At 38.0% G+C, this 15,493-nt stretch overlaps 1 long non-coding RNA gene across 1 annotated transcript in view; it reads right to left on the bottom strand.

Annotated features, from left to right (window-relative positions):
* The window catches only part of LOC107743144 (uncharacterized), a 15,278-nt gene extending 1,124 nt beyond the window's left edge, over positions 1-14,154 (bottom strand). The window contains exons 1-2 of the long non-coding RNA XR_001640372.1: positions 14,014-14,154; positions 13,702-13,808 (exon numbers count right to left, since the gene is read on the bottom strand). This is a non-coding gene — a long non-coding RNA (uncharacterized LOC107743144). The remainder of the gene's footprint in view (positions 1-13,701; positions 13,809-14,013) is intronic.
* Between the last annotated feature and the right edge of the window lie 1,339 nt (positions 14,155-15,493).

The raw sequence follows: 15,493 nt of genomic DNA on the forward strand, positions 1-15,493 counted from the left end.
TTTTCATTTTTTTTTCAGATACTGGCCAAAAAAAAAAAAAAAACACCAATTGGACATTTTTAAATGCAGATTATATTTGGAATTATACTGATTTCCTTTTGTCTAAATATACTAATATGCAAGTTTTAATCTAGTGAATATTTTCCCATCAATTTCTGTATACAGGCACATACCTTAAAGTCTTGACTACAAAATAAATACAAAAATAAAATAAAGCTATTGAACATTTCCACTATTATATATAGCCCAAGAAAAACATGTTGACCTTTTGTGACAACATGCCCCAAAAGCTGGGTATATGTTGTCACACTATAAGGGGTAAGTTGTCACATTAATATGATAGGATTTTTCAACAATAATTGAACAGTAAAACAATTCATTTAATAACAAAAATAATCATAAAAATACAATAATACCAATAATACCTAACCCTTAATGCAATTTTTTTTTGTGTCCGACAAATACTATAATTATTAGATGTATAAAATTTAAAATACATGCAAAAATGTTCTCAACCCTCCTATACAAAAAGAACGGCTTTCATAGAAACTTAAGTGTTTAACTGAAAACTGGGATAATTTGAGTGAGCCATAATGACAGAATATTTTCAGAATAATTTTATACACTTTCTACACACACCTCTACCTCATAAAGCACAGACTAAACAGGCTGCCGTTTTAACACCTATTGAGCAAAGTTTCTTTTGACTCAGTGAACAGAGTATCTATACACAGCCTTCAATATTCTGGCAGTGCAACTAAAGCACATGTCATTTAATAACGCCAACTTTCCATCTCTCAGTGATACTGTAGATGGCAATCTCTCCCTCTGACTCAACAGGCTCACGGATAGTAAGTGTTGCAATATGTTTCACACATTTAAAAAAATTATCAGAATAACAGGTCCATAACTTTGATGGGAACACAGACACAGCCAATAACCCAAATAGGACACAAAGAATAAAGCGTCTAATTATTGTTGGCAGAACTGTGCAAGATAAATCAAACTTGTTTAATCAGTGACAACAGTCAATCCAAATTTTGCCAAATGCTTGTCTTGGTACCAACTTTGGCTTTAACGTATCCTAATATTTCAGTAGTAGGGAAAAACATATGCCTTAAATGTATTCTTGAAGAACAGAGATGGAAAAATGTGAAAGAACATAAAGAAAGAACTTTATAATGTGTCCGGTAAACACTGCCACCTTTAGATATTTGCCATTTTTTGCCAATCAAACCAACCAAAAGCAACTGCATAACTAACAGATTCATAACTTCCGCTGGAAAAAGGTAAAGTAGCTTAGTATCGCTCACATATATTGTATGAAAGTCTTGCAGGGTGGCATGAGTGGGGGTGGCGGTGGTCATGGGTACATTTTGAATATCTTGTACGTGGGAGGGATAGAAAAAGCTTCAGGAAGCACTGACATGCATCTGGCACATTGTGAAGAGAGAGAAAAAAATAGTTTGAGTTATACAAGTTGCGATTGAATTACACTCCATCTCCATTTGCCCCGAGCACTGAAAATGTGTTCAAGATTGGCCAATGTTATTAAAGATCAATTTCCAATTCATAAAAAGATAAATCAGAGTTACAATGGTATTAAAAAACACCATGTGTGCTATTCCAACAGTTTTTCCAGATTTCTGCTCAATCACTAATATGTTTGGACAATAAAATAAACCTACTGCAAAAAAGAGATGATTTTTGTTAATTCCTCACAGATGCATGTGCTCAATCAGATGCACGCGAAATTCGTGGCTATCGATGATGCAAATAAAACTTAATAAGTGAAATAAAGCGACTGTCGACATGTCCAAACACAGAGGCGTGTTAAATCATATACACAACGAGATATCAAAGAGCATTTGTCACATCTGAATCCACTTTGTCAGTACAGTATGGCCGCCATCTGCCAGCAATATCAGCGTGGAGCAGCGAACGCACGTGATCCGAGTGGCTCACTGTGCCTCGAGAGCTCTGCCCACTTCTTTTCGGTTGTCTCGTTTGATCTCCTAATGAGCCCAGAGGAGCCCACACAGCTGGCTATGATGTGCTACAAAGATGAGGGGTTAGGAGCCGTCCACCGAGCAAGAACCCGGGATTACCGCACGCTATTCTGAGCGGTTTGTCACCAGACACTCGCTCTGGATTCGAACCAGCTCAAACGCTGATGATGTGATAAGCCGTACGTAACCGAACCCTTATCTGCTGATGGCCTGATACGCTGAGCTCTTAACGGGGTTGACAGCGTAATCCAGCGCGGGTAGCTCATCAAAAACTGCCAGTGTACTGGAAAAGGCCAGTTTCAACACAACCAGACAAGTAGTCGTGGAAACAAAATGAGCCAGCAACACTTTCCCCCCCCTCACGGCGAATTACAAGTGATGACACGGGACAAAGAAACCATTGTTGACTGGTAATGTAAACATGAAGAGACACTGAGCTCCAGGGCTTTAATGATATCCAAATGACTCCAATTCAGATTCATACAGCCCTGGGATTATGTAACGTGCTACATGAGTGTTTTTCTCCGCTTTTTTCTCGTCCCGCATTCTTTCGACGGTTGAGAGGAAAAGCACAGCCACTTAAGTCCCTGGATCAGGGCTCCATTTCACAGTGGTGCATTTTTTGAGACACTTAATTATGGCTTTATGTGGGGAGCAATTTGATGGGGCTGTGGAGGCTTCCAATTTTAAATAGTTACTTTTCCATCCTTGGCACGCTTCAGGAGAACATACGTGCACGAGCGGGATGGTGATGATTCGTACGCAGAATTCATAGCCTTACCTCATCAGGAAGACCTTCTCAACATCCTTTCAACCTCCAGATTTAATCTGAGCCCATAATTGCCGTTTTGTCATTGACTGGATAGTGACATCAGCACTGCAGACGAGACCTTCAGGACTTTGGGTTGCCAGAGAGGCATAAGAACTGGCTCGGAGAGCAAATTGGGCCCGTGTTATGGTCGCAAATTTCAGGAACACGATGATTTTTTTGGAAGTACGTTGTGTTCGTTATGGAAAGTGGAGTGGGGGGCCTGTGGTGGTGGTGATGGAGAAGTGGGGGCTGGTTTTAGGGGGGTGGTGGTGGTAGCGGCAGGCTATAAAGACAATTTCCTTTTTGCTCTCATTGGCATGACTGTCTGCCGCCTCTAGCCTTCATGGAGGTCCTTAATTGAGATCACTTGCACATAAAATAGGAACAGAAAAGGAACTTTTGCGGCTTGAGAAGAGGAAAGGGGGAATAAAAAGATTGGTAATATGTGGCAAAGGCTCCCATTAAAACATTGAAGTCAAGTATAGGAGATGGAGGGCCGTTGCTATGGCGACGGCTGGGAGATTTATCATCTTCCCTGACTTCAAGAACTGTGTAAGTGTGCGACTAGTTGTGTATCAGTTCAGTTCCCCCGTGTGAATTGTGTTTGTTGAGAAACGTTTCACATTAATATTCCAAAGAAGCCTATCTTGTAACTGGAATTTGTCAACAGGTAGAAATACATTGTTTATAAATGTTAAAGAAATAAATAATAATTAAATATTATGTATATATGAATTTAGTTTGTGTCTATTTTTACCTGCTGCTTGCAAACGTTTTTGCATAATGAGGTAACCATAGCAAGAATAAGCTGCTCGATCACAACACGAACATATCAACGAAACTACTATCATTTTTAGGCTACATTCAATAATCACAAAATACACCTTTTTTAAAAAAAGATTTATATTAAAAAACCTTTAAGATAATTAGCTTACTGGTCAACAGACGTCAGCGGTGTGGATTTGTAGTGATTCTTTCTGCCAGTTTCATAATGGTTGCACAACGGTTAATTCTGCTGGGAATAAAAATAAAATAAGTAATTGTAGAGTGCAAGTTACTCAATATTGACTTCTTGTTTATCAAACTCAAAGTACTATTGCTTAAGTGGTAAAATACTGTCTTTTTGGGCACTGTTTCTATTGTTTTATCACCCAAAACCTCACAAAACTTAAAATAAAACATTCACCCCACAAAAGGGGTCTTCCTTTGACATGCATAGGTTAGGGGTTGCATTTCCTACTGATATCTGCTGTGTAATTGAGCGAGTGTGGATTAGCGATTTATTCAGCAGAGTCTGAGGAATAATCAAGGGATCAGTCTAAAGCAGACCCTCACACCAGGCACTCCTGGACGAGGGTCGGGTATCACTTCTGTACAAGAGCGTGCTTATTTTGGACCAGATTAACCTTGAGAATTCCACCATACACTTTCCCCTTCCGCTGTGGATTGCACGGTTCTATACTTCCTCTCTGAAACGGCCTGGTTAGTTGAAAAATATTTATAGTTATTACACCGTTCTCATGTATCCACAGTCAGTTAGTTCTATTTTGTGTGCAAGGTAAAACTAATAGCAGATTTATGTGGGGGGATTTCACCTCATCCCGCAGTAGATTGAGGATGAATTATTGGCTGCATAATATGAACTACTGATGGATTGAGTAACTGGAGGACAACCCAAACAGGCAGGTATCCAGAAAGCAACTCGCAAGGGAACTATCCCATCACCTCGCTGCTGTACAGCTCCGGCTTTATTTCACTGGTTGGATGCAGGAGGGCTCATGCTCAGGTGTTTAAAATAGAAAAAGTCTGGATGAAAGAAAAAAAGAGAAAGTCGGGATATTACAGCAGCTGCAAAGAGTTGCTTTCTCTTGAATGTAAACCTTAGGAAAGCGGTAAAATATAGCCTGGCCATATGTGCACAGCAGTGGATTAAATGAATTATTCCAGCACGTCAAAAGTCTGTGGAACCAGGTGATTTGCTTGGCTACTAGTCTGATATTTCTTTTGCATAAAAATAAGGCTGCCATTGTTTGCTCGAAATCGAATCATTCACATGGGGAGCAAACTTGTCCAGCTTTCTATTCTTTCAAGACATTTCAACTATAGTTGGTCGTTCCCGGTGCTTAAGGGAAAACGGTAACACAACCCAAAAACCTAAGGAAAAAAAAGTGTAGTCTTCTCAGTCTCCGACTCTCGTGATGGTTACTGCAATAGGATAAATGTGATAGCAGGGAGGTAATTGAGAGAAAATGCTACTGCAAGTGTAGGATAATGATACTGCCACAATGACTTTGGGAATATTTTCTTTCGGAACCAACTCCAGCCTGCAAAGATTATATTCAACCTCTTTGAACTCTCTCACCCTGTTACAGCAGTCGACTGAATGTGTTTAAATGGCCTAAAAAATAATAGGTTCTCAACACGCAAACATCTCTTTTTATATCCATAACAAGATAAAAAGTTCTTGTGTCACTTTTGATCAATTTAATGCATCCTTGCTGAATAAAAGTATGAAAAAAGTCCCCAAACATTTGAACGATGTATATTTTTACATCTTTATTCACCATATGCTTCTTCCTCCATCTTTTGTCATTGTGCTTTATGGGATTAGTTTCACTGTGATGGCTTCACCAAATATTAATTCTCTGTCCACACAAAAATGACATACTGATATTCTTGAGGCACCCCTGAAGATGATATACAAGCGAACGTGTTCCAATAGATTGAAATGATTAATGACTTTCGCAGCTCTTTTTTGTAGCTACACTGAGACTTCAGTAAACGCAAAAGTTGGAGCAATTTTTCCGCAGCAGCCAAAATGTGCGCCACATTTTGAAATCCAAATTATATCTAATTTAAGCTGTCGAACCAAACTCAGAACATTTGACTGACTTCCCGAATCCCATTGGGAGAATTTATATTATTGGTAATCGCAGCATTTTCGGAGAGATACGCCTGTGGTTTGCCTGCGACATACCAGTGCAATCTAGACATTTTCAGAATTGAACAAAATAACTCTTTGGCATTTAACTGCAGGGATCTCAGATGTCTCAAATTCACTGCGTTGTATTGCTCAATTTATTTTACTCCTAAAATGGGAGGGTTAAACAACAATAAAATGAAAATGTATTACAGCATGCAAAATTGTGACTTTTTGAAATGCAATATTTATTCTCCACACATTATGATATTTTATTAACATTATTAATATGAAAGGATAAACATAAATGTAATGTGTTAAAAAATTTCACTCAGAAACTGCTGCAAGTAATACATTGAATTAAATATGATTGAAGTTGAGGGACTGACATATTGTTTTCTAGTAAAACTAAAAAAGATGCTGTGACTGGAAAAAAAATATTATCCTTGTGAAGATCTCCACTAGACATCAAGATTTTGATCTAAATGTGCAACACATTTAAGTTTAATTAAATCAACATAAGTTACTTTGCTGATTAAAAGCCCTGGAGGCCGTCCAATTACACTAATTATATATGTTATTGTGTAACTGGCCCCAGGGCCAGACTGTTTGATCTTAATAAAACACCAATTTCACCAATCAAATGGAAATAAATCACACAACAAAACAGAATACTGTGAAAACTTTCTGTACTTTAAAAACAGTAGCCTCCTATGAACTTCCCCTCGAGGAACTATAAATCAGTGCTTCTCAACCCAACATGTGCAGGTCTGTTCTGATTGGTTTGGAGACAACAGCGGAAATAAAACACTAAATGCAAATGACATGACATTTTCCTATTCAGTTTATTTAGTTATTTAGTTATTTATTTTTGAATATTTGATTGATAATATTAGCTAAGCGTGCAAAAAGAATTACATAAATAAATAAATTACTACTACATGAAATAAAACCAGTTGAGAACCACTGCTATAAATAATGTCTGAGCCTGAAAACAAGGCAACTGAAACTTTTTGTTTGCAATTCCGAGGGGGGAAAAAAAAGTAAAAATTGCGAGATATAAAGTCAGAATTCTTAATTTTTGTCTAGCAGTTGGTCTAGCATCTCACAATTCAGACCATTTTTCTTAGAAATCTCAGTTTACATCTCACAATTATGTTGTTTTTTTGTTTCTGCTACAAAATAAAAAAGGATAACTTTTTATTTCACAGCTTTTTATCTCACAACACTTTCTTCTATTTTTCTTCTCAGAATTGCGAGTTTATATGTTGAAATTGCGAGTTATAAACTTGCAAGTTACTTGTTATAAATGTACAAATTGCGAGTTAACTTGTAGGAATTCTGACTTATTTTTTAAATTCTGTTTAATTCTGTTTTGTTTTTCCGCCACAGAATAAAAAATAAAAAAGGTAAATACAATTTTATCTCACAACACCTTTTTCATGCAATTTATATCTCACAATTGAGAGATTATATCTAGCAATTCTGAGTTTAAATCTCACAATTCTGAAAAAGGTCTGATTTGTGAGATAAAAATTCGGAGTTAACGTTTTATTAATTTTTTTATCCTACAGCAGAAACAAGATTTCATAGCATGTAGACCCAAACACAAAAAGAAATGCACACACTTAGCATGACGACACATCACCACAGGGTCGTGCTGAAGGCAAATAGCAGTAAAGAGCTGGCTCTGTTAGACTTGGGTTAACCGTACTGTAATTCTGAAGCCCTGAGGAGTGTCCCAGTGGCCATTTGGTTGCTGTTTACCAGAGAGATAAATTCCACTGTCCCTGAAGGGGAAGGTCATGGGCAGCGCGTGGGCTGTGTGTGTATACCGGTGGTCAAGTGTAGGTTGGTATGAACATGTGGCTAGAGTGTGTTCACATATATGTGGGATTGTTTTAAGGACTATTTGAATTCAGATGACAACAGGCTGCTTTGTTTCCACACAGGGTCTTCCGGGTGCTTGTTTCTCAATTCATTTGTGATTAAAAGAAGCTTGTGAAATTGCAAAGCAACATGATGCCAGTGAGAAAAACAGTGAGATCAAATGTATAAAGTTATGAGCATCTTTAGAAGCTACAATATTTGGTGAGATCTTTGTTTTCACACTCTTTGGCAGTCAAACTTTTTATTTATTTTGTATTTTGTACTAACAACAATTACCACGTTAAATACACTGTTCCCACAGTTGATTGCTTTTTAAGTTGTGATTAATTTGAACTTTAGTGCATAAAGAATGAGAGACCAAAATATGACTGAAGAAAGCACATTCATGTACGTCAAGTATAATCTTCCCAGACAATACTGCCTTTCTTCTAAAGAAAAAAAAAATGACATTAAGAATAAAAACACTGGCATGAGAATACTGCTGTCATTTAAATGCGGTCATTCTTTCTTTGAAGTGCATTTTCTCACAGAGTGTTTCTGTTGTCACTAAGAGTTTAAAACAATAGCTGGGTTTCCATCCACATATTTTTATGTAAATTTCAGGATACTGCATAAAAAATCTTGAATAAAAACACCAAGACGTGAAAAAAAAAACCTCTTGAAGACAAACATTTTACCAAAAAAAATAAGATTCACTGCTCTGTTCACAAATAGTCTTTGCAATATTACGATTTTTCCAAACAATAAATCTGCAATTTACTGTATTTGGTGATGTGTGAGATCAATCCCATAAAATAATTTTCAAGAAAAATATGAATTGTTTTCAACATTGATATTAATAAGAAATGTTTCTTGAGCATCAAATCAGCATATTAGAATGATTTCTGAAGGATCATGTGACACTGAAGACTGGAGGAATGACGCTGAAAATTCAGCTTTGCATCACAGGAATAAATTAGATATTAAAATATATTCAAATAGAAAACAGTAATTTTAAATGGTAATATTTCACAGTATTACTGTATTTTTGATCAAATAAATGCAGCCTGGTTGAGAACAAGAGACTTCTTTCAAAAACATAAAAAAAAAAATAACTGACCACATGAGTTTCTTTCTACATAGAACATTACAAATAAGCCACTTGTGAAGTTTGATGCTTAGGATGCCCTCTACATAGTAGGCAGTGAAGCAGCTCACTAGACTTTGGAACAGAGCAGATGTGAAGAAAAAAACAAAAACAATATGCTTTAAATTCTCTTGGAAGTTTCTTGTTAAATCAGTGTTTTTGCCATTCTCTCGCCTAAGATTTCCCACATACACATCAAAACAACACAGAGACATGCACGCCACCAGCAAATCAACTAATGTGCTGTAATTATATGTTACCACTTTGAAGTGCCTAGTATTTGCTGCCCGTGCATATTTACCCTTACTATTCAAAGAACATTAAAGAGCATCTAAAATAAAACTCAGGAGGACATGTTGAAGTGTAAAAGACCTGTCCTGTTTGACAAAAGTTCAAAGACCTGTTTTGAAGACTTTAAAGGGCTTTCTGTCTGTATCCCATCTGAATACGTGTTGAGTAAAAGTGAATTGAGAGCTGAAAAGAAGATCCCAGCCCCATGCATGGATTTCCCAGGACACAGTTAGTGTGACATCAAAGGCAATAACCGAACGCAGTGCCAAGGTGTGCGCTCTCCTTCTCTCTCTCTGGCCTTTGTGCTGCGTGCATATTTCATTTCGGCCTTTGTGAAAGTGTGTGTGGGCCACTGTAGGTGGGAACGCCTCCCAGAAACCTTTGTGTCCGGTGCGGGACGCAGCGCAGGTGGCATGTCAGTGATTCGAGGGGGTTTTTACAACACATAAGGGCCTTTTGTGCCGAGTGTGATTGAGCTATCGCGTTTAAACGTGTGGGAGGAAACAAGACGAGGGCGATGAAGACGACACAAAGGCCTCCACCGAAGCAGATGGGTGGTGTCTGATCTGGCCGTTTGTCTCCTGTGACATACTACTGCGCCAGCTCTGAGGCGCAAGGTGATCCCTGCCTTTTTACTTCTTCCTGTTCGTGTCAATGGGCCGCTCAGATTACAGCATTAGGCTTGTGTGGGCGTCCGCAGCCAGAGCTGGCATCACAGTGCCAACAAACTACTCTTCAGGTGTGCAACTGATCCATTTAAAACCTCTGCCCTTAAGGGGGTGTGTGGGAAGGTAATTGAACCAAATTAAGAGATGGTACCTGTTGCATCATGACGCTGTCTGTCCAGCCTTTGTCATTTCCGGCGCTCAGTCTGTGCATATGCTGCCACCACGACAAAAGAGATCGGTTTCATGCTCTTCAGCTGTATGACTAAGTGCATTAATCAAATTACCTCTTCCTTTTCTCATTCATCAGTTCCTACCAGCTTCATCTGGAGGATCAAAGGCTGGTGTCGCACACAATAATACATCCCACCCATGTTAATCAAAATTTAACAGACGTTATTTATTATTTATCTGTCTAATTCATTATTTAATCACCTCTCATGTGAATCTTAGGTTTTGGACACATACAATCATCACATATAATTTCAGCTCATACTAATTTCAGTGGTGTTGTAAAGTCAAGTCCAAGTCATATTATGAAAAGTGCAAAGCAAATTTATTTATATAGCGCTTTTCATAATATCCATCATTTTAAAGCATGTTGTGGACTTCTGAAATGGAAATTAATGTTACATTTGCATCTGATGTTTTCATAGACACCATTTATCTTACACTATAAACAAGCACTATAATATTTTGGTGACAATTCTGTCATCATTTACTCATTTGAACTTATTTTTGGGGTGAACTGTCGCTTTAACATTTTTTTTATTGAAAGCAAGAAACCAAGATACATCAAAAACTCAGTTCTCACGTTTAAATGTTTTTAAACACTTTCCTACATTGTTTAAAAAAAAAAAATGTTTAAATTAAAAACATGATTAATATGCAATATTGTAAACATAATGAGCCAATCATAATGTTTAAAAGAACACAGATTGGCATCATAACACTGACATGGTAACCAGCCAATCAGAGCGATGTCGAGGCACTGCCTCCTGTCATGTGACTTTTTTTTCTTTTTCACTTTTCAATTCAAGCCACGCAAAATAAATAAATAAAATGAATGGATAGTGACCCTACATTTTTACAGATTTTACAGGCTGTGCTTGTCAAGAATCTCATGGTAGCAGTTATCATTTAGTGAGAATATAAGTAAATAGACAGACAGACAGACAGACAGACAGACAGACAGATAGACAGATAGACAGATAGATAGATAGATAGATAGATAGATAGATAACTTCTCAGATCCCATCACTGGCTGTCATATGACATCTCAAAACCAAACCAGCCTCACTAATTTGAATGATATTGGTACTGATTTAAATTTATAATTTATTTTTAGTTATAGACTCAAAGTCCTTTCATAAAAGGCACAGTGTAGACACAAAACTCTACCTGCCTATTAGCGAATGAATACACCCCAAGGACCATTCAATATCTAAAAATTGCTGTCGAAATTACATGTTTGCTCGCCAGCTACAATTAAATAGCACTAAATGAATATGGCTTTGGTGATATTTTTAGATGGTCCTCTCCTTCACAGAAGCTGCAGCTCAGGGTCAGAGATTTTCCCCTCGCTTCAATTACCTATTGATGAGAGGGCTTCCCTGCTCTGGCACTGCTTTGGAAAAAGTAAGTCTGGTTTGCTTTTAAGATGTCTCAGGAATGACGGCGGCCGGTGGGATCTGAGCAGACGACGCATGCAACAGAAGCTGCCTTTTAATACTCGTCTGATGTTGCTCACAAGTTATTTGGGATTCTTGGATTCTCTGGAATGCTTATGGACTTTGAGTCCTTAGAGTCACTAAACCGTCTTCTTTTCTTTCATCAGTCTTAGTTTTAAAAAAAAATTTTTTTTTATCTCCCTTATATTTTTGCTAAATGATAATTGCTACCATGGGATAATAGTCAATACTGTATAGCTCGGTTTTGATGATGAGCAACAAAATATGCCCTGGAGAAACCTAGAGAGTCTGTCTCATGCCACACATGTAGACAATTACTCCACACCCATCTGCCATTAGGCAGCGTTACAGAGAATGTTTTCTACTTAATTAAATCCAAATCTCTCAATAGTGGAGCCTGAATGAAATATAATGTGTCTGTTTGGGTCTGGTTTCTTTTCTGCTGCCTTCTTCTTCACTGGTCGTGAGATCTATCAGCTCACACTAATATGAAAAGTTTAAAACAATCTAATTTTAAATTAGTTAAAATATATAAATGTGTTTATTAAATACACTGGCAAATATGTAAAATGTTGAATGCATTAAGTTAAACTGATCAAAATGTGTCACATACACTTTAAACTTTACAGAGACCTCAGTGCTGTATGTTTAAAATAATATTAGTAATTTCAAAATTAGCCTTTTATTTTCATCACCATATTTTTTCTAATATGTTCTTCTGACCTGATCAAAATCTATAAACCAGATAACACAAAAAAGAGGTTTAAATCTGAATCACAAAGTCACAAAATTAAGTCAACAAAACTTAAAAATAAATAAATAAAAACAATATTTCTACATTAAAAACATTGTAGAAGTATACTATAAAACAACATGTTTTATATCTAGAGTATTTAAGAACACATACAATAGTAATTTCTTTCATGAATGAGATATGAAGCATGTTATCAAGTTGAAGTAATTTTTTTGAGCTATCAGACGGGACTGGCTGTCTCCAATATCCCAAACAGATCATGAGGGTTAAACAGATCTGGTATCAGAATGCAATTATCCACCAAATCTAAAATGTTGCTTTAAATCAAAATATGGCTATTTTAAAACTCTCGGAGCATAAAAAATATTGCTGTACCTCTTGAACAAAGTGAGGGTCTCAGGTGGGCTTTTACCGTGCATCTGCACTAACCACAATCAAGAAATGCTCCCCATCAGCAAGTGCTAAGCATTCCCCATCCTGTTCTCATCCTGGTCTAGTCTCACCCCTGGGAGCATGCCGAGGATCAGAGGTTAACATGCTAATAGAAGGCACTGATTGCTGCAAGTGGCTCTCGGATTCGCGTACGGCAGAGAACAGCACGCGTGCTGAGGGAACAGGCCTCGCACAGCTGTGTTTGCAAAGCAGACATTCAGACCTGAAAACAGCTTTACAACATTTCTCTTGGAGGATTCGGCAAAACCCATACATCAGAATGAATGGGTTCTCTTATTTTTCCTCCATGACATGAGAAAGTCATATTTCTTTATGCACATTATAGATTCGTGCTTGCCTGTTAGTTAGTTCGCTTTTTTTAAATTTCAGACATTCTTATATATATCAGGGGTGGCGAACGTCGGTCCTGGAGAGCCGCAGCCCTGTAGAGTTTCGCTTCAACCCTAATCAAACACACCTGAGATATATATAGTATACATATAGTATATTTCTTCTCACCATGGTGTCAACAAACATAATAAATTATAAAAAGAATATGATTTTCAGCAAAGTGAGCATGATTTAAAAATAAATAAATATATCAGGAGCCCTCAATGGCACAGTAATAAATAAAATAAAATAAAATATATATAATATATATATAAATGCAGGCAAGCAGTCTGAGAAAGATGCATAGTAAAGAAGCACACACTATATTTTTAATTAAATACATTTTGCAAAGACTATCTAGTACATTTCTCAACTTTTTAAGACTTTAAGGTGCCTTTCTCAACTGTAACGCTTCTGGGCTTTCAGTTTGTACACACCCACTAACCTAACAGTCAATGTCAAATATTCACTTAATTTATTTGATATTAGATTTCACACCCCTGCTTTTATGATGCACATCCCAAAAAGCATGCATTACGCTGAAAATGACACTTCAGCACCCGATCTTTCCTACATCGGTTCCTGCATGCAGCCAGGCTTTCCGACGGCTGGCCTAGCTGAATGTTTGTAAACATCAACACATGATTGTTGCCTCTCAAAACGTAGATCCTTATTATACACTCTACCGCATGGTCAAAAACAGGGTTTTCTCGGGCACTTACCCCAGAAGAAGTTCTGCTGACATGGGGTCATAGAACTAAAGAGGCTGTTGGATGCCATGGTCGCCCAAATTTTGCTTCTCTGTGGTTTTCGGTGACCCTTGACGCCTCTTAGGTTGAGAGCACGCGGCGTCCCAGGGGAAGATGCAAAAAAGGAAAAAACATCCACAAAAAATGCGTTTTTGTATCAACTATTTTCATGACCACAAGTAATGACCAGTTCTGGTTTAGGAAAAAATGCAAAAATCTATCGCCTTATTGGACAGCACGGAGCCAAGCTCGCTGCAGAGGATAGTGTGGTTGAAGCTTACTTACTAGTTGGTGCGGTCCTCAAATCTGAAGTTGACCGGCGACAGTTAACCATTTACGTGCCACCGTGCAAAAATCCCGAGCCGAACTTTTCTGCGGTTCTGTGGTTGCTCGGGAGGTGAGCAGAGCCTTCACACAAACCCAAAGAGGCACAAGCCTTTAAAAAATCTTTTTTCTTTCCCTCAGAACACTGTCACTGGAGAAGAAGGGTCACATGCTCGTGACATCACTGCAGTCGTGTGGGCCAACTTTTTTCCTCCACTGCCTTCCTCTGTTTTCCTTCTTCTGGAGACGCGTGGTTCGCCGGCTCTTCCTGGCACTGGAGAGGGAAGGGGTGGGTGTGATGCTGCTGCTCACCCCTTGTGAGTCATGAGTCTTCGGAGGGGGGCGTGAATGCCGAGTGTCTCCCTCTCCGCATATGTGCACGCTTCTTTCCCTCCTGCTTTCTTTCTACCTCTCCATCCTTTTTAGTCGGTTGGCATGCTGCAGCCTGTCCCCACTGACCCTGAGGTGATGTGAGGAGAGCTGCTTATAATGTGGAGGTGTGCATCTCTTCTTTCAGTTTCTTACTCATAGAGACACAACATATGCCTGGCACTGTGCATCTATCTTGGTATGAGTGTGCGTGTGTGAATGAGTCAGCCTTTCTGTTCTTCAAATGAGGGATTCCTGTAAGAGGCGATACATTATTTGGTACCTGACAGCCGGGTGTGTGAAGAAGAGCATGTGACAAACCACTATCACGCTCTGTGACTCACTGGTTTCACACGGCACGCAGATGTATGCCTGGCAGTGGCTCTGGGCGGCTCTGTGATCCTGCTTGTAGGTATTTGTTTAAACAGATCAAGAATGCTGTCGTTAGAATGTATCAAAAGTCTGGAATGTATGGAATGTGCAAGATATTTAATTTCAGCGCAAAGTCAACTTCATTGCAAAAAATTATTTTCTCCTTCAGACTTGTTTTCTATTAAAAATCTAAACATTCTTAAATCAAGATTCATTTACTTGAGACACAAGTAATGTGTCTCTGGTTCAAGTTTAATGCAGTATTTATTCAAAAAGTTGTTGCCCTTTTAAACGCCTTCAGTGTAAACTGTCAGTCCCTTGCAGTGTAGCAAACTACTTAAAAAACTATTAACTGCAGTTTAAATATATTAAATCATGAGTAGCGTGAAGCTTAGTGATGTACAGTTTCACAGTTACATGATAAACAGGTAAGGTAAGCTTATAAACAATGGTATTGTATTGCTTGCATCGAATTATGTGACATATGGACTTGTTGGGGGAAAACATCTATAGCACCACAATATACCTTAAAGGACTTTCAACTGAATATTTAAATGCTTCAGAAAGTGAAACACATTCTACAATTTGAATAACACTCTTAATTTATGGTTTGTTTTTGCTATGTTAATTATGAAAGGCATTAAACATTATCCAGGCATACCCAGCGGCTCAAAGCTCATTACCAATTCTTGTGTAAATA

Source organism: Sinocyclocheilus rhinocerous, unplaced genomic scaffold, assembly GCF_001515625.1.
Source record: "Sinocyclocheilus rhinocerous isolate Xijiao unplaced genomic scaffold, SAMN03320098_v1.1 scaffold3604, whole genome shotgun sequence".
In the NCBI taxonomy this organism is placed as follows: domain Eukaryota; kingdom Metazoa; phylum Chordata; class Actinopteri; order Cypriniformes; family Cyprinidae; genus Sinocyclocheilus; species Sinocyclocheilus rhinocerous.